Below are 20,695 nucleotides of genomic sequence, written 5' to 3' on the forward strand. Positions count from 1 at the left end.
GGGCAGGTAGTACAGTGGCAGCAGAGCTAGTGCTGCCAGGTTAGCTCCCAGGCATGCTGAGCAATGGTGCTAGTGACAGTGGAGGGGGAAAAGTGGATCTTGTGTGAACAGACCTACCCTGCTGTGCAGCATTTAGTGATGTGGTATAAATGGATGACATGGACACATTTTTACGACACGTAATAAAAATAAATAAAATAAAATATAAATAAAATAAATAAAGAAAAGATAAGGGTTGTGGTGAAAGGAAAAACAAGAGATAGCATTAGTATCTTCATATGTGACATACAATGCATTGATACAATTAATTGACTCTATTATCTTAACTTTTACTTTTAACACTACCAACTCCTAGCAGATGAACAATATACTATAGATTGCAACAAGCACTCCTTGACATGTGCATATATTGCATGTATGCATGTTCCAGTTATACAAATTACAGTTTACAGCAGGGCATGTGTACCACTGGTATAGAACTTTTACGTTAAACATTTAAATTGCACACAGTTGAATAATTAACAGTACTGTATAGTTGGAAAGTATGGTTTTTGAACCCACAACCTCTGACTAAAGTATAATATTGTACTCATTGGTTTGTGCTACAGACTAATGCATGCATACTTGCTTTTATAGTTGAGATATGCATGCTCAATTTGATACAATGCTATAAAATACCAAAAAGCTATCTTTAACTTTTAATGCTAGAATAACACAACTATTCTGCTGCATATGTACCACATGCTTTCCTCATCTTTGCCAATCTAGCCCTATGTGTTCATGCATTGACCTCACACTCCCTGGCAGCTGTGGAAAGAACAGAACAGAATACCATTATGAATACCAGTCATGCCTATATTCAACTTTTATGTCTTACAAGTACTGTCTATAAGTGATAATTTCACAGATTTGGGATGTCTGCAGTTCTTAATTCCCTGATCCAATAGTCAAGGGTATCCCTCTTCCTCCTTCAGAAGTCACTGTAGTGATGCCTACATTGTTCACCAGTGCAGGGGATATCGGTGACACCGGTTACAACCTGGGCTAAACTCTCCCAAGCTTCTGACTTGTACTTTGGAGCCAGAATACCCCCCCCCCCCAAAAGAAAAAGCCTGGCACTGTAGTTCTTACCTAGGAGTCCATTAAAAATCTTAGACTCCTGGACACCTCATCTCTGTGCCCTAAACATGACACCTTTTCTACAAACACTTGCCATGTCTGCCAAAGATCTAGAGCAATGGAGAATGATGCTTTCTGCCAATTCCAGTCATTGTATTTTCTGGGAGTGTGCACACTGAAAATGTTGCACTCCACTTACCATCACACAAACACAGTGAATGGCAGTATGCACCTCCAAGCACTGTGTTTGTATGATGGTAAGTGGGGTACAACAGTAGCAAGCAAAGCAAATTCAAGATTATTGGATGGTGTGCAGGCAGTTGGGCATGTGTGTTACACAAATGTGAAGGCCATGGCAGTCCAGATTGCAGAAATATACTTACAGCCCTCATACATATAATTAATGTCAGCTACACTATGTCAAGTGTTATAAGTGAGAGTGACTATAATGGGAAGTGTAACAGCAGTACAGGTGTATGGAATATGCTTATTTGAACCAAGGACCACATGTATGGCAGTCATATACTTATACCTGTTGCCACAAGAAGGTTGAATAAGCACTTATCTATGTTGCATTCCATTGCTATAAACTGCAGTGTCACAACAGTAAAACAGAGGTTGTACACTCTGTACTAGAACCCAGGACTATCTGTACTCCAGCTCTACACTTACACCCATTATCACAAGACTAGTTACATGCCATTTTCTATTTTACTAATCATTCTTAAGGTCTCACGGTCAACCATCGTGCAGTGTCACTTAGCAGGCTTGGACAATGCCTAATAATATTAATCGAATGCATGTGGTTTCTGTCTGGGTCCTGTCTAGCCAGCTGTCTGGTTTGCGCTAAGTGGCACATTGTGCAAACAGTGCCGCCCCCCCCCAAAAAAAAAAGAAAAGAGAAAAGGGCAAGGTACTTTAAAAGAGCAAAAGCAGTCTATGACATACACACTACAGACTGTTAGTGCACATGAGATATTTCTACATAGATCTGGATTAGAACTCTCTCTCCAGTGCAACTTCAGAACACAGAATGTGTGCCTTATCCCTCTGCCACACAAACAACTTTGTAGCAAAGAACTTAAATCAACATACCTACACACAACCAACTGCAACAGCAACTACACTGATATGAAACCATACAAGCATTATCTGTACATGTATTAGTTTTGGATATAGTGCACCTAGTAATCACACAACCTATCATGATTACTGCATGCAATTTACAGCTCTGCCTTACATTTCTGTGTTTGTTGGCCATTTTTCATTTATCTGAGCAGCAATCTGAGACATGCATTCTATAAGCCATTCTATATCCTTGGCCTTAAAATGTGTAAGGATATTAAGTGGAAATAATATCATATGCAGCTGCCAACACACCAAAAGTAAGGTTGAATATTAAGGAACGCAAGGTGTGACTTGTGTGTTGCTTACTTTCATTTCTAAAATTACATCTAACATGTTGTAGCTCTATCCTGACACCCAGTGGAAGTAAGGCAGCCTGCCTTACTGTTGTGTTTTCCTTCTCCCAACCACTAATCATTCACAGTGGCAATCCATTAAAAATAAACACTGAATGAGTGCCTGCACTATGTTTACATCTCCTAGACAAATCCAAGTTTTTGGACTTCAGCAATTCTAATGAGGTCACACCTCATTTACATCTTTATCATGCTAACAGCCCTGAATCTACACCATATAAAAAGGCAGCTGTGTAGCTAGGTAAATTGATGGCAATGAGAGTTGTATATCTTTGGAAGACTGCAAACCCCTTTTTCTTCAGGCTATATCTAAACATAGGATTATTGAACTTCAGAAGGCATGCTTCCATTTTGTCACATACTGCATATGCGGGAATGTATTTAAGAAAAATCTGAGGCACATGCTTTTACAGTTTTACATGTATGCATTAGTTAGATGTGTACTGATGGCATGGCTATGTTTGTCAAACCATTTCAGAGGTATACGTGATTGGCAATACATGAAAATGGAATGCTGTGTGATAAATATGTACAAATGTTTCAGGTCCTTTGATAGCACTTTTAGCATTTCAAAGATGGTTTGTTAGCAAAATGGGTCATTTGCCTCTTGTTTTGGATGGGGAAGCACAGCTAAGTTACTGTTATTCCACAAAGAAGGATACGTTGCTGTTGTTACTCTCCTTGTTTTGCATCTTGCCTTTTGTTCGTATTTCATATCTGTAGACTGTTTTATGTTTCTCTAGTAAGTAATACTAACTGGCTACCTTTTCTATTTTATCCGAAAACAGTTACTTTTGCAGTTATGTGATACTTATGTGTATTATCCTTCTGTTGTCTTTTAGAAGACTTATGAGTATACCACCCAGGTATGTCAATCCATGGAGAACCCCCCCCCCCTTCACTGATGCTGAGAATCAAGTGATTGTAGATGGCTTTAGGTAACATGGTGCTTTTCTGCTATAAAGGGGATGAGGAGATATGACACACAGGATGTGAATATGGCAGCAGATGGTAGATAATGTTAATACCATGAGAGGCCATGGCAGACATATGAGCAGGTGCTCCACAGGACCACTGATATGATCACATCTGCATGGAGAAGAGAAGCTGAAGTGGCCATGACCAGATGGTTACTGGAGGAGCACCTGCTAGGGAACCACCACTAACCCCCAAGGAAGAGTTCCTGGCCAATATCAGAGATCCAGACAGCTCCCAGGAGAGTGCAGTACATCATGTCCTGGATGTTAGAACAACAGTTTCTGAGACAACAAACACATCCCAGGAGGAGCTTCCAGGTAGGCTTTGCTATCTGCATGCTTGCATATTGTTGTATAGTAAAATAATTGAAATCTATAAGTTAATTCTGTGTCCCCTGTCTTTTTTTGGGGGATTGAAGATTGCTATAGTTATAAGCTTAGGTTAGAGTTGTCAGTCACATTCTTGTTGAAATTATAGTTAATGGACATATTACCCCTTGTGATACTGTTAATTGTGATGACGTTGTCTGTACCTCTTGTTTAACTTCTTCCAGGACTGTCTGGATTACAGATGACTATCTCATCTACACATGGTAAGGCAAACAGTTTTTATGCCAGTACTGCTGAGTAATTTAAAGAAATATTGTAGTGTGTGATGTTAATCTCAGGCCTGTTGTGTGTATTGCTGTACTGTCTATAACAGTGGAAACGCTGTTAAATAGCATATATTATACTATAGTAGTGCAGGTATTAATTTATTCCTGTGTTTCTTTCTTTTTATCACCGGTGATCATGACAGTGGGAGTGTGGGCCTTGTGTCACCTGATGGCAGTGTATCAGCAAACTCTGATGATGGTGGTGGGCAAACTGAGGCACAGTCGGGGGGGTTGCAGAGGTTGAATATGATACTGATGTTGACATGCAGCCATCCCCTGCATTTCCATCAGACACAGACAGTAGGCGTATGCCTAGCTAGTCCAGTGAACCCACAGATATTGGACAGGTGGAAGTTGAGGGCATTGAATGTGGACATGTGGCTACTGTGGCTTCAGTGCCTTTTGAGTCTGGCAGTAGCAAAAGTGTGAACAAGGTACCATGTAAGAGGATTGATAGGAGTGCTTGGAGGGGGCCTGCTGTTCTTCCTCGCATGTTGCACATTTCTCTTCCCATGCCACTCAACATATATTTAGGGCCTTCATGGAGGCATAGGCACATTTCCTTAAATGCTCAGGGTTGTGTATGTGGCACACTCTGACATGAGTGACTGTCTCCACAGTGTTGCTGATTCACTGGATTGGATGAATGACATGTTGGAATGAAGGGGGTCTCTGATGGACCAGGGATGTCTGCCATGGAATGAGCAGTGTCTGAGATTGAACATTTTCTGGGAGGGAACAGCATCCTCACGGGCACAGGTCAGCTACATCATCTGCTGTCAGCCAATGTAGCCATGCCCAATCATGTTCCCATAGTGGCAGCACTTCCAATGTTCTATCAGTGAGTCTGCTGTCCACACCCACATTGACAGACCGTGGGGTTATGGTCCTGGGCATCTTCATGAAAGCACCTCATCCAGCAGACATCAGTCAAGTTCAGGTTGCAGCACTGCATCTGACCTTGGGTGTGGAGGTGGCAGTTCAATTTCTGGAAGAGACAGTTCTCATGGTTGGAGATGACAACAATGAGCTGCTACCTCTACCATGCATGGGTCACACTTGTCTGACATACCGAGATGTAGAGCCATCACAGAGCTTGGCTGTGTTCATGCAGACACTTGCACACCAATTTCACCTGGAGGAACCCTACAGACACACGCAACAGTTACTCATTTTGTCTCACTGGCCATTTGTTGGTTTATCCACATGTCTGCATTCTTCTCTTTCTTAATCACACACACTCACCAACCTTTTGTGTCAGTCTAGGCTTCCTGCCCCCCCCCCCACACACACACACACACACAACACCCTGTGCAAGTGATGATAACTGTGACATATCCCTGTTTTCTATTTTTTTTGATTCAGGAATACAAAAGCTTTGTGTCTGATGCTCAGGATGCATAGCACACTTAGTGCTTAGTATATATCTGCATTTGTGGTGTTGAACTGGTAATTACACCTTTGACTTATATTGGCCTTGGAACATTAGACAGTTGATAGCATCAAAATTTCCCGACTTTATAGTGAATGATTTTGCGAGGATTGTGAAGTCAGAAACTGCAATGTGCATCATTGCTTTCTAACATCTCTCTTTAATCATTTTCCAGTACAAACCAGTACCTGTACAAGATGTTTGCTAGGTGGGATATCCCACAGTGGCATTTACTGGGGGATGCAGGCTATGCACTGGAACTGTGGCTAATGGCACCCATCAGAAATGCGCACACACTCATGGAAGAACACCATAATGAGAGGTATGACTGCATGAATATTTGATGTCTGAGGCCTATTACTTTGTAATGGATACATTAGTCAAATAAGTCTCTATTGTCACATGTTAAGGTAAGTTCTGTACAGATCTCACAGCTTTTACTTGCTTATTGGACCAAGTGATGAAATACAAGGATATGCAACATAGTCATATTATTAAACAATACACTCCAGATTCCAGGACTTACCTTGTAAATGCAGCAGTTGACAGCATTTTAGTTCAGGGATGTCTTTGTCTGATGCAAACAGTACATAGTCTATACGTGGGGGGTAAAGGTTGTGTGAGTTGCTTGGCATCAATGTCACTAGATGTATGTGAGTAGGAGGAAGGTTTTAGGTCCCTAAGTGGTGAGTTAGTATGCTATGCATTGTCTCTTAGCCAATGCAAGGGAATACTGAGCATGCTTCCTTCTGCCTACACCCAAAGCAGCTGGTTGTTCTCCTTATGACTCCTCATCAACCTGTGGCTGTGGTGACCTTGCCATTGGTGGTGGGATGTCTGCCCATTCCCCTTGCTGTTCCTGCTGAAGCTGTTTTCTCAGAGTTATGTTGTGTAGCATGGCACATGCTGTGAATATTTCTGTACATATCACTGGATTGTATTGCGGAGTTCCCCCAGACGTATCAAGGGACTAGAACCGTGACTTCAGCAGCCCAAATACATGCTCTATGATATTTCTTGTTTGAGTGTGTGCCTCATTATGGCATTCATTCATGGTGTGTGTGCATTTCTGATGGCTGTCATCAGCCAGAGTTCTAGTGCATAGCCTGCATCCCCCAGTAAATGCCACTGTGGTATATCCTCCCTAGCAAACATCTGGTACAGTCGGGACTTTGGACATCTCACAACTGATTAAGTATGACAACAAGAGAGTACTTGTGAGACTTAGAAAGCTAAATATAGGCACGACATGTCTGCATAATGCTCTTCTCTTCTTTGCTGTTCTTTCACCAGCTTCCACTGAACTTGAGTTCAATTGGCAGGCTCATGTTTCTCAACTGGGGAGACTGAGGGAAGCAAGTGGTGTGTATGCAGCAGAAGAGAAGTGTTATTGTAGCTTTAAAAGGTAAAGATAACTTTTTGGTCTTTTATAGAGTTCTGTTAAATTGAGTATGCATATCCCAACTGTAAAAGCAAGTATGCATGCATTAGTTTGTAGCACAAACCAGTTGTAGGAGTCCAATATTAGACTGTAGTCAGAGGTTGCAGGTTCAAATACAATGACTCACAACTATGCAAGACTGTTATTTCTTCAATAACATTTACATTAAAGTAAAAAAAAAAACTTTATACCAGTGGCACAAAATGCCCTGCTGTAAAATGTAATCTGTATAACTGGAAAAAGTATACATGCAATATATACACATTTCAAGGATTACTTTCAGCAGTCTGTAGTATAGTGTGTATCTGTTAGGACGTATAGTTAAATGTATTACTTCAGGTAAAATAGTTGCATAATTGTATTACTGCATTGTATGTCACATGTTATGGTACTAATTTTCTCTCTCTTTTTTCTCTCACCCCAATCCTTATCTCTCTTTTTTATTTTCTATTATATGTCATCAAAATTTCTCCATGTCATCCATGTGTGCCACATCACTAAATGCTACACAGAACAGCAAGGTACACCAGCCCCAGTGGATCAGCCTTCCCCTGCTCCACCAGTTCCAGCTCTGATGACCAGCCCATCTGGGGGCCAACCTGGCAGCACTGCCTCCAAAGAGGCTCTGCAACCCCTGCACTACCTGTGCCCTCAGGTTGTACTGCCCTGGAAGCGTGTGCAGTGGTACTTTCTGAGAACAGTGGCAGAGGTGGTAATTTCATCAGCCACCAGGAGATGCCAGGCTTGGTGCATAGGTTAATGCACCACACCACTTGTGTACACTTACAACAGCTGGACAGGCTACTGTTCCTCATGGTCTGTAAGAGGAGAAGAAGGCAAGCACTCCATCCACCAGCAGAGTAAGGGGACAGTGATGACAGTCCAGTGGGTAAGGACTTGATTCTCAGTGTCTCCAAGCTTGATGAGCATGATACTGGGTTGCCAGCTCCTTTCCCCCAATCATGGTGTCCCCCAACCATTTGTGTCCCTCATCTTCCCTGTATCTTGTCTTATTTGTCTTGTTTGTTTGTATTTGCTTCCTCACATGGCCAACTTACCTGACCCAGATATACCTACAGCTCTTACCCAGCAGTTCTCTCTTACTGAATTAAAATAAATGGGCATCTGTCCCACAAGAAAAAAAAATCATTCCATATATAGCTCTCCGTTTCGCACACATATCTTCTTAACACATGTGATTCGGTCCAATTGGCTATATAACAGGTCTACATTGTTGTCACTCCTCTCTTCTTTCTTCTTCTTCTTTCAGATTTTCCTGGTTAGGGGCCACCACAGCAGATCACCTGTCCACTCATGACTTGCAGTGGAGTTTTACAGTGTTGAGTTGCCAGCCCGGTGCCCGATCTTCCACAGAAGGCACACACACATACACACTCATGCCTAGGGCCAATTTAGGGTGTCCAATCCACCTACAGCATGCCTTTGGGATGTTGGAGGAAACCGAAGCACCCAGAGGAAACCCACGCGACCACAGGGAAGACATGCAGACTCTGCACAGAAGGTACCCCAGCCAAGGATCAGACCGGAGAACATCTTGCTGTGAGGCGACAATGCTAACCAATTCACCACCATGGCTGCCCATTGTCACTCCTCTCTATGGAGGTGAAAGTCTAAATTCAGCTAATATTCTGCACATATGATTAGTTTTTACTGTTTAAGAAATTGATAGCTATGTTTTTCATACCTTCTTTCTGCACATTCCTGTATTGCTTTTCCTTTGTTCTTCCCCCTGCTTGCTCCCCATTTCACCACTTTCATATCTATCCATTTTAACAGCTATAATCTGGTAAAAAAGTAGAATCACATGCAGCACGCACACATAAGTAGCAGAAAAAGAAATGGATCCCTTCACATTTTGGCATCTATGTCACATAGCAATGTGAAATGGTAGAGGGGGGGTGGTACAATGCTGCAGTTACCTCCCCATAATGCTGCTTAACCCCGCTGCACTATACCAACATACAGCAATGCATATACTATAAAGAATTTGTGCCACTGCATTATCACTGTTTAGGTAAAGGTATTTAAAAGTATTAGATACTCCTGGATTTTAACCAAGTATCATCTGGGCTTGAAAATAAATGTATCAATGCATTTACACCTGCTGCCACAGAGTCCATTAAGAAGTAAATGTGTTTCATAGACTCAGTACAAACTCTCAGACTTTAGCAATGCAGCTCACATTTGTACACTGCTTAACTATGGGCAAACAGCAAAAATATTGGAAACATGTATCTTGTATGCACAAGCACTTTGCCAACCATTGCACAAACCCACTGTTTGCCACACTATGTACAAGTAAGTATTATTATGTAGTACTGCTGTTTGCTGTCCATTTTCTGTCTATGACATGAAATTACATGTAGAAACATAAACTGAAGGCCCTATCTAACAATATGTCATATATTTACTGTACAATATAGCCATGTGTTGTCTCCCCCTAAGCACTGCAACCCTGTTGTCTCAGTACTTTTTTCACACATTTATCACCTACACTACATAAATTAATATCAAATATATGATATGTAATGCATATAAATCTGTTAACATGCAGAAATATAACTACTGGCTAATAAGCCTAAAAAGCCTTATCTGCAAGGCTAGGGAAGGAATCAGCATGCACCTTATCCACAGGGACATAGGTGACCCTCAACATACTTGACTGACCCATTTTGGTTTTGTCAAGGGTAGGTCTTGCTTATTAAACCTAGTGGGCTTCTAAAGACCTGAATGAGGAATAACAGGACATACCACCTATGTTGAGTTATCCATGGCCTTTGACACTATCCCCTATTCAGGTATCATAGAGAAAATCTTCCAGCTGGGGATTAACCCATACATTACTAGATGGCTAGCCAACTGGCTCACCAACAGAACACACACTGTCAAAGCTGTGAACTGCACCTCTGCCACTAGACCACTTAAAAGTGGAATACCACAAGGATCTGTGCTGGGTCCTCAGCTTTTATAAACTAATTCACAGAAGGCCAGGCAAAGGTACATGGCCTGTGACTTAGCAGGTTTGCAGATGACTGTCAAATGGATGCCATCATATAGAGTCCCCCAACTATGTTAACATATTACAGAAGAGGCTGAAACAGACAAATGATCAGTGATATACATAGCACCACTCTAAGCTCAAACACAGTGTTGTGAGACTTGGGAACACATGTTTTAGCAATGTACATTTCAATCACTATGTGTCCATAGTGGTGAGACACACATTCTACATTGCACACCTTATAAATAAGGCCATCACATCCAAGACAAGGAGGTCATAGCTTTGCTTAACTATACCATTATCAGACCACTAATTGAGTAAAATGCTCCCTTCTGTCTGTACCTCACCAGACACCTGCAATGAGTGGAGAAAACACAGAATTTTTTTGACTGGGTGAATCCATGGTCTCCAAAACATGACATAGATGGAAAGACTGAAAGACCTGTCATTGTACTCAGTATCATACAGGCTGCTCAGAGGTGAGCTATGCCTGGCCTACACAGCAGTGTCAGACCTTGCCCTACTGGAAATGCTGTACATCTGCAAATCAAATGGGACAAGAATAACTTGCACCAAGGAACTCAGCCTAGCCTGTGACATAAACAGAACATGCTGAGGAGACAACTATATCTCCCAGTGATTGTAACCCCTCTGTAATAGGCTCCCACTGCATGTGAAACAGTGATCTTCAATGACCCTATTCAAGTGCAACCTTGACAACTGTATGGGTGATTATAAATTCACCCCTGGGGTGGTGCCTATGTCCATCATGGACAGATCCAGTCTGTGCTGATCACAAAAGTGTTCTGCTAACAATGACCATCTATGTCCAATAATGGTACTTGTGTTTTTACATGGCTAGGCTTGTAAACACCCCTGGGCCATTAGGCTAGTAACATCCTATGAACCTATGAAGCTATGACCTATACAGGTCTCCCAGCATCTTCTCTCCCACATGCCCTGCTGATGTCATTCACTACAAGTTGACCTGCAGTCTTGTAAAAGTCAGACTTGTGCTGTGGCACTTATGTAAAGTACTGAGTTCTGTAGTCTGCATACATAGATAGGTAGGGTTTCTTTTCTCAATGCAGTCAGCTATGTGTGTGTATCTAGCCAGAAGAGCAGAAGTGTGTATCCTACAGTTAATGTTGCAATCCCATAGATTGACAGTATTATGATACTTGCACATGCCTACCCATCTATTTCATGCAGGCCTATCAACATCTTCTCTCCAATATGCTCTGCTGATGACATCCAAAATAACTTGACCTGCAGTCTTATAAAAATCAGACTTGTGCTGTGGCGCTTATGTCTGTTTACTTAGATAGGAAGGGGTTTTGTTGTTACTGCAGTCAAGTGTGTGCGTGTGTGTGTGTGTGTGTGTGTGTGTGTGTGTGTGTGTGTGTGTGTGTGTGTGTGTGTGTGTGTGTGTGTGTGTATCAAGCCAGAAGAGCAGAAGTGCATATCTTACAGTTAATGCTGCAATCCCATGGATTGACAGTATTTTGATACTTGCACATGCCTACACATCCATTTCATGTGGGCCTCTCAAAATCTTCTCTTTAACATGCACTGCTAATGTCATCCACTATAAACTGGTCTGCAGTCTTTTAAAAGTCAGGCATGTGCCATGGTGCTTGTGTAAATTACTGAGTTCTGTAGTCTGTGTACTTAGGGGGTCTGTTCTCACTGCAGTCAACTGTGTGTGTGTGTGCATGTGTGTGCGCGCATGTGCATGTGTGTGTGTGTGTGTGTGTGTGTGTGTGTGTGTGTGTGTGTGTGTGTGTGTGTGTGTGTGTGTGTGTGTGTGTGTGTGTGTGTGTGTGTGTGTGTGTGTGTGTGTGTGTGTGTGTGTGTGTGTGTGTGTGTGTGTGTGTGTGTGTGTGTGTGTGTGTGTGTGTGTGTGTATGCAATTGTTTAAAATTACAGACAACCTTTTACACCAGCGTGTGGGGCACTGTTATTGCCATATTCTCCTTACCAGACACTACTGATGTCATCAGCTATAAAGTATTTTCTGAGACATTCTAAGTCCAACTTGAGTGGTGGTGTTTGCCTTAAATACAGTGTTCTGTAGTCTGTGTACTTCCAGAGGTAGAGGTTCTGTTCTTACTGCAGTCAACTATGGTATGTGTGTATGCACTTGCTTGACATTACAGAGAGCTTTTTACACCAGCATGTGGGACACTGTTATTACCATATTCCCCTCACCAGACACTGCTGATGTCATCAGCTATATGTGATTTGTGGGTTTGCATTATTCCTGCTAGGGCAGGGGCAAAGGCTAGTCTTGAGGCCAGGCAGAAGTCCCCTCATCCTATACAGTACAGATTACAGTGACATGGATTTCAGTCTATCCACATACACTATGGCATGGTTTGTATGTACTGTGTTTTCTTGGTGAGTAACCTGTATGGTCTCTCCAGCTGCTGTGTATCTGGTGAAGTACATGGAAAAGACAGCATTATACTCTATAATAGTGTTCTGATGAGGTTTGAGTACACTGTTTTAATATAATCTTTAGATTTGAATACAATGCCATGATTTATGTTGTGCACAACATAGACTTTCAATACCAGTGAGGCACTAGGTGGTCAAAGTTCAGAGTGCTATGTATGTGTGTTCCCAGTGCTTGCATCACTTGTTTTCAGCATAGCAGCACAGTTGTCAATGCTGCAATTAGCAGGGATTTCCAGTTTGCAGAAGGCCAAAATAAAGACACAGTTTTGCATTTATTGATAGACCGCGTGGCTTTGTCACCAATTATTTGTCTGTGTTAGCTCCTTCTGTAGTATGTTATTATTACAGGTGAACTCAATGATTGCACCCAGTATGCAAGAGTCAGCAAACACAGTAAGCCAAAAGATGTATGCATTAGCCTGAACTGTTGAAACATAGATACCAAACAGTAAAGGGCCAAACACAGATCCTTGGTGTATAGCAGTGGTGTCAGCTCTACTGGTAGAGATTGATTCACCAACTTTCACAGTATGTGTCCTGTCAGTGAGCCAGTTGATTACCCATCTAGTGACATGAAATTTAATTCTTAGCTGGGAGAGTTTCTCAATGATCCCTGTGCAGGGGATTGTGTTCAAACCCTAGGCCAATTGAGGATAGCCAGCATGTACTGTCTTACCTACATCCAGGCCAATCGCACAGAACCAAAGGGCTGTGACAACATAACAGATCATCTGTCAAGTGACCCATCCCATATACCTTTTTGACATGGTTGAATACACACATCAACACACCATCCACACAGACTATGTTGCTGTAGAAGGGTGTTTTCATTGTGCATCCATGTGAGTTGGGGTGGACAGTACACGATGCATGTATGTACAGACACATCCTGACTCTCCTCATCTGTGAGGTAGACCAACATGTTATCATGGACCTTTTCTAAATGGTAAAAGTACAGCCAGTAATTTAAGCAAATCCAGTGAAGTTCACAAGAGTAAATAAAAGGATAAAAAGTTAGTGGAACCACAAACCATTCTCAAACCTCTTTAATTTGCCCAGGATAAAATATCACAAATTAAGATCCACACACCAAAGTAAAATACACAGGTTGTCACATACTAAAATCCACATGCAAGTTAAAAAAACTTTCAATTAATAAGGCTTTATCAGGCATAACAACTTGATAAGTAAATATATAGCTATTTAAGTATTTTGTAAGTCACATGATTGCATAATCAATTAAACCTTCTTTTGAAGTTCCACTAATAAAGGTTTTAAAGAAACATTTCCATTTAAGCCTGGTGGTAAATGTGCTCCTAAGTGAAGTATCCAGTAAGGTTCCTCTGCCTCTGTGTGGTGTATAACATTACCACCTCACACTGATTCAGGTACCACTTTTAATATTAAAAACTTAAAATTATGATTTATACCTTTATCCTTTATACAGTATGTTTCAATAAAGCATTCTTTGGGTTTTCCCTTTTGATATCTGAAATGTGGTTTCCAATGCATGCTTTAAATTTCTAATTAGTTTTTCCTACATAGTATGCTTGGCAGAGTAGACATTTGGCTAGATAAACAAGATTCCTGGTGTCACAATTACCATAGTCACTAAGTTTGTATTCTATGCTTGTAATGGGATGAACAAAGGAATTATAAGCACACATCAACTTATAGAATGAGCATCAACTGCATTTAGAAATACCCTTTTTCTTAGATGCTTTAAATATATGTGTTTGTTCGTTATAACAAACCATATTATTTAGATTTTGACTTCTTTTATATCCCAAACTCATCTATCTGACATAATGGAACTTAATTCTGGGACATCTTATAGAATTTGCCAGTATTTATTAGTTACATCTCTCACATTATATGCTTTATTATTAAATGTGAGCATACATCTAGGTATATTAATTGACTGCTTATCGGTATGTTTAGTTATTGTATTAGCTGAGAAAATAGGCCTAGCTGTTGTTTCCCTCTATGATACGACTTCTTTATATGTGTTCTGCAGAGTTTTAGGGTTGTAAACCCTTTCTGTCAAATCAGAAACAATATTATTTTAATTGAACTTCCAAACTTTCATATTACTATTTGAAGTGTTTAATTTAGCTACTCTAAGAAATTGACTTTTACTATGTTATTAAACATATATTGAGGGTGCATACTATTATAATGTAAGTATGCATTCCTTTTTGCTCAATTTTTTATATAATTTAGTAACTAATGTTCCCTCCATTTCCTTATAAATTGTAATATCTAAAAATCTATGCTTTCAGTAGAAACTAAACTACCTGACTTGGGTATGTCTTGTATCCCTGCTCAGTCAGGGGATGTGTCTGATTTTATTATTGTTATGTTGAAGGTTCTTCATGGAGTCGATGATGTTGTGGATAATAAGGGGGACAATTTTAGAAAGGTTAACAGTTTTATACCTAATAATCACCCAGTTTTAGAAGCATTTTGTAGGTTCTGTGAACAAGACTTTTATGAAGTTTGTAATGGTAAACCAAGTGGTAACAGATTTAATTTAAGCAAACAGGAGAGAGAAGCCCTTGAAACATTACGTAATGACACAAACTTAGTGATTCGTCCTTCCGACAAGGGAGGAATGACAGTAGTTATGGACAGAGGTTTTTATTTTGCGTCCCTGAATGGCATGTTGGCAGATGAGAAAGTATATGAGAGCCTACATGTACAGCAGGAACAGGATAAGATTAAGGAGGTACACTATATTATTAATGATTACTTGTTAAGATTCTCCATTAGTATGGAGTTAGCACTGTTTAACGGTACATTCCCCTATTGTACCTTTATTTCAAGGATTACCAAAGGTACATAAAGACATTAGGTCACCTCCCTTTAGACCCATTGTAGCAGGAAAGGGATGGATTTCCAAGCCGTTTTCAGAATTTGTAGAGAGGAAGGTAAGACCTGTTTTGGATAGGTCTGCAATAATATTGAAGGATACTAAACACTTTCTGGAGGATTTATCTTTATGGAGAGCTGGGATGGATTTAGAGATTACTTACTTGTTACATTAGATGTAACATCATTATTTACAGCCATCCCTAGTAGACAGGGGGTTGAATACCTACAAAGGTATTTGTCTCAGGCAGAAGTGTATGAATCCAGATTGATAGCTTTAATTTGTAATTTTATGCACTTGATTTTGGAGTATAACATCTTTGTGTTTGACGATCAGTATTACAGACAGAAGCATGGTGTAGCCATGGGGACATGCTGTACTAACAGCTATGCCAATGCGGTTATGGCACAGTGGGAAACAGAGCAGGTTTTTACCATGGAGATGTTTTTGCAGCATGTTCTGTTTTACCGGCATTTTGTCGATGATATTTTCCTGCTGTGGGAGGGGAATTGTATGAGTCTTGAACGTTTTGTTATGGCGTTGCATGACACAAGTGATTTCTTAAGATTTACATTTGAGTGTTCAGAGGTTGGTCTAGATTTCATGGATGTACATGCTGAGAAGGGGCTTAGTGGGAATTTGAACACTAGCTTGTTTAGGAAGGAATGTTATAAGAACTGTGTCCTACACAGGAGGAGTATGCACCCTCAGAGGACTTATATGAATGTGGTTAAAGGACAGGGCATGAGGGTGTCCCATCTGCATAATATGGATGATGGGTATAGAGTAGGTATGAGTGGTTTTAGATCTTCCTTGTTACAGAGAGGTTATAAGATCAATGAGGTTGATCCAGTTTTGACAGATGTTGATTCTATGAGGGGAGGGAGGGCTAAACCCTATTATTTGCCGCGTGGTCATAATCGGGTTAGGACTTTGAATGGAAGAGGAATTGGGGGTAATGTTGACAATGTGGTCAGGATACCCATCCCTTATACCGATGATACCCTTGCAGTTCAGGGTGTCTTTTGGAAGAACTGGTCAATATTGATGATGGATGAGAAGATAGGTTGTGAAGTGAGGGGGCTGCCTAGGTTTACTTTTAGAAATTGTAAGACACTGAAGAATATGTTGTGCTATCCTGACAGGATGGTGAAGGGGCATGAGGCTGTATATGGAACCCATCCTTGTGCTTCGTGTAACTTTTGTGTGATGGTTGATGAGGAGGTGGATTTTGTACATCCAGAGACAGGCCGACTGTTTAAGATCAGAGCAAAGGTGGATTGTGGGACCAGGCATATAGTATATATGGCTAAATGTGGGTGCTGTATGAGATTCTATATTGGAAAAACTGATCGGACTCTGAGGGAATGAATAAGGGAACATACACATAACATGAGGGTAGGGAACATGATGAATGCTTTAGCAAGTATGTTGCGAATAGTGAGCGGGTGCATAGTTTTAAATATAGAGTCCTGGAGGTATTAAGGGAGGGTATTAGAATGGGTAATATTGAGAACAAGACCTCAGAGGCAGAATTGAGGTGGATTTTAAGATTAAAAGCAAACAAGGGTTATGGCCTTAATACTATGGTTTCAATTAAACCAATCCTTGATAGGAGAGGTGTAAGGAAATGAGGCATGTGACCACTTGGTTTACGTCTTATAACAGTATCCTGTATAACTAACAGTTTATAAGTTCCCCTTTAAGTTATACACACCTTTGAGGTCACTTGTTTTTTACAGCTTACAAGCAATTTAATAGATACCTGTTGTGAGTTAATGATGGGGTATGATGCATTGCTTGAGGGATATTTGATTGCTTTATTTAAAATGTACTTGATGGATTGATGTAGTATTTAAGGGGAGGGTGCGTTTTATGTCATGTATTAACAGTCTGATGAAGCCAATATTGTGTTGGTGAAAGCGCTTACCGAGTGTCCATTGTGTTTGTTTTTATTAACCGCATTTCTACATATTTGATTGGAGTCGGAGTATATTTTTATGTGGACTGTGCTACTAGCTGACACCATTTTTCTGTTGTTTTTACTTGCTTTTTTGTGGATTTACAGCTGGTTTGTCCGTTGGGTGTTTCTTTTTGTTTGTTTCAGTAGATACTGTTGTCTTAAATTTTAGAAATGAAACCATTAGATAAATATTTAACAAATACGTAAAAGCTCTCAACATCTCCTTTACATATAAAACAGAGGTAATCAACAAAATGAAGATAAAAAGAGAACACTGTCTAAAGCATTATTTGTAGATAAAATGAATTGGCGTTCCCAGATATACATAACAATATCTGAGTAGCTACTGGCAGCAGGGGTACCCATTGTTATGCCTCTTTTTTGTTTAAATAAATGTTTGGATCATGTAGATCTTGATTTGTGATATTTTATCCTAGACAAATTAAAGAAGTTTGAGAATGTTCATGGTCCCGGTGACTTTTTATCCTTTTATTTACTCTTGTGAAGTTTACTGGATTTGCTTATATTACTGGCTGTTAATTTTGCTGTATATATACTTTCTACTGCCAGTCATAGGCATGAACCTACTCAAAGCTATTTCTTCAACAAGCTCTGCAACATATCATAGTTCATTTACATTTACTGGTTTCAAGGACATAGCTAACAATCCTTCTTTAGGATAAGATGAGTTGATATGGCAAGAAAATGCTGCTAGAGAAACATCTAATAGTGGCACAGTGTAACAGTTCAAGGCTAAGCTTAAATTATCTGAAGACAGTGTATGTTGAGAGTTCTAACATATTAGTTGAATATTTATCTAATACAGTCTCTTTTCTAAAATTTAAGACAACAATATCCAGTGACAGATTTTTTAGATACTACAATTTATAAGGAAATGGAGGGAAAATTAGGTAGAAAATTATATAAAAAACAGCGAAAAGGAACACATACTTACATTGTAATAGTATGCACCCCCAATATATGTTTAATAATATAGTAAAAAATAATTTTCTTAGAGTAACTAAATTAAACACTTCAAATAGTAATATGAATGTTCAATTAAGTAATGCTGTTTCAAATTTGACAGAAAGGGGTTACCACCCTAAAAATCTGGAGATTACATGTAAAGAAGATGTATCACAGAGGGAAACCATAGCTAGGCCTATTTTCTCAGCTAATACAATAACTAAACATACTAATAAGCAGTCAATTAATATACCTAGATGGATGCTCACATCTAATAATAACACATATAATACGAAAGATGTAACTAATAAATACTGTTACATTCTACAAGATGTCCCAGAATTAAATTCCATTATATCAGATAGACCAAGTTTTGGATATAAAAGAAGTCAAAATCTAAAGAATATGGTTTGTTATAAAGAACCATCAGAAACACATGCATTTAAAGCATCTAAGAAAAGTGTACTTTTAAATGTGGTAAATGCTCATTCTGTGACTTCATGTGCACTTGTAATTCCTTTGTTCATCCCATTACAGAAATAAAACACAGACTTAGTGACTGTGGTAATTATGACACCAGAAATATTGTTTCTCTAGCCAAATATCAACTATGCCAAGCATATTATAAAGGGAAGACTAATCAGAAATTTAAAGCGTGCATTGGGAACCACATTGCAGATATTAAAAGGGAAAACCCAATGAATGCCTTATTTAAACATGTAAAATATATTAAAAGTTGTACCCGACTCTGTGTGAGGTGGTAATGTTAAACACTGCACAGAGACAGAGGAACCTTACTGGATACTTCACTTAGGAGCACATTTACACCAGGCTTTAATGGAAATGTTTCTTTAACACCTTTGTTAGTGGAACTTCTAAAGAAGATTTAATTGTTTATGCTGTCATTTGACTTACAAAATGCTTAAATAGCTGCATAGTTACTTATCCAGTTGTTATGCCTGATAAAGCATTACTAAGTGAAAGTTCTTTAACTTGCACGTGGATTTTACTTTGGCATGTGAATCTTAATTTGTGATATTTCATCCTGGGCAAATTAAAGAGGTTTGAGAATGGTTCATGATTCCAATGACTTTTTATCCTTTTTTAAATGGACACTAGTGATATCCTGGCTGTGTGCAATGGACCTGTGTGAGATGTTAATGCTACATCATGTCTGTTACATCTGTTAGATGTCCAGAAAGAGATCATAGAGGGCATGCATGACTATCAACTTTTTGAATTTGACAAGACCAAGGCATTTGACACCAGTCCATACTGAGGTATTCACTCAACACTGTCAGATGTGGCCATATACACATATATCACCAAGTGGGAATACCAACGTATTGCACACATGGCATCTAAATATGTTGACATGTGTGAAGTGACCTATATCTCTGGTCCAGTAATCTATTTTATAAATGTTCTTGAGTAAAATTAAATTGTGGTGTGAATTCAGTAAAGCCTACATGAATTTTTTGTGTGTGTGTGTTTGTGTGTATGCATCACAGCATAATGCATATGAGTGTGCGAACATTTTTAGATTCAGTAAGTGCCACTTAGTGATGTGCACACATGAAAACAGGGAAAATGCTGAGGAATGCAAATTACCTGATAAGTAGGTGAATCCAACAAGTGGAAAGGCATCCATGTAGACTCCTTATCAGTGTCCATAGTGTACCTGGAATTTTTCTGAGTACAGGAGTCTACACAGAGACAAGAGGAAGTAAAACACCAGAAATATAGACATACCTACCCTGAAAATGTTTTACTATGTACAGATATGTGCAAAACTAATATTGCTGGTGTCAGAAAGAGGAAGGGACTAAGTTGAAATAATAATAGTTTTTTTTAATAGTCTCAGCATGTTTGCACTACACCCCTCAGTACTGAAACATGCTTAAAAGAAGAAAAAAAAAAGAGGCAAAAAAAATGCATTTTATAATATATGTCAGAAATGTATTATAGGTCCTTGTGTTGGGTCCATACAATGGTGCATTGGTGCTGTTGCCCAGTGCATATGGCTATGAACTGTGTAGTTTCCAGGCTATCAGCACAGATATAAATGCAAATGAGGTGGATGTCCTAAATAGAAGAAAGTGTGTCCACATATCCACATGTGTAGGCTTCCACACCATGTTGATATTTCCACTGGATGTGGATGCCAGCAGGGGGGTGTATCCAGTCACTTTTAGGATTGTTTAATACCTGCTGAGTGTGTTTGTGCTGTGCATAGCTGAACGTGTGCATGTGGAATGACAACCCAAGTCACAGTGATGACGTAGGCAGCAAGTAAATAAAACTGG

This window comes from Protopterus annectens, chromosome 1.part2 (assembly GCF_019279795.1).
Source record: "Protopterus annectens isolate FY-2018-M chromosome 1.part2, PAN1.0, whole genome shotgun sequence".
NCBI lineage: Eukaryota > Metazoa > Chordata > Ceratodontiformes > Protopteridae > Protopterus > Protopterus annectens.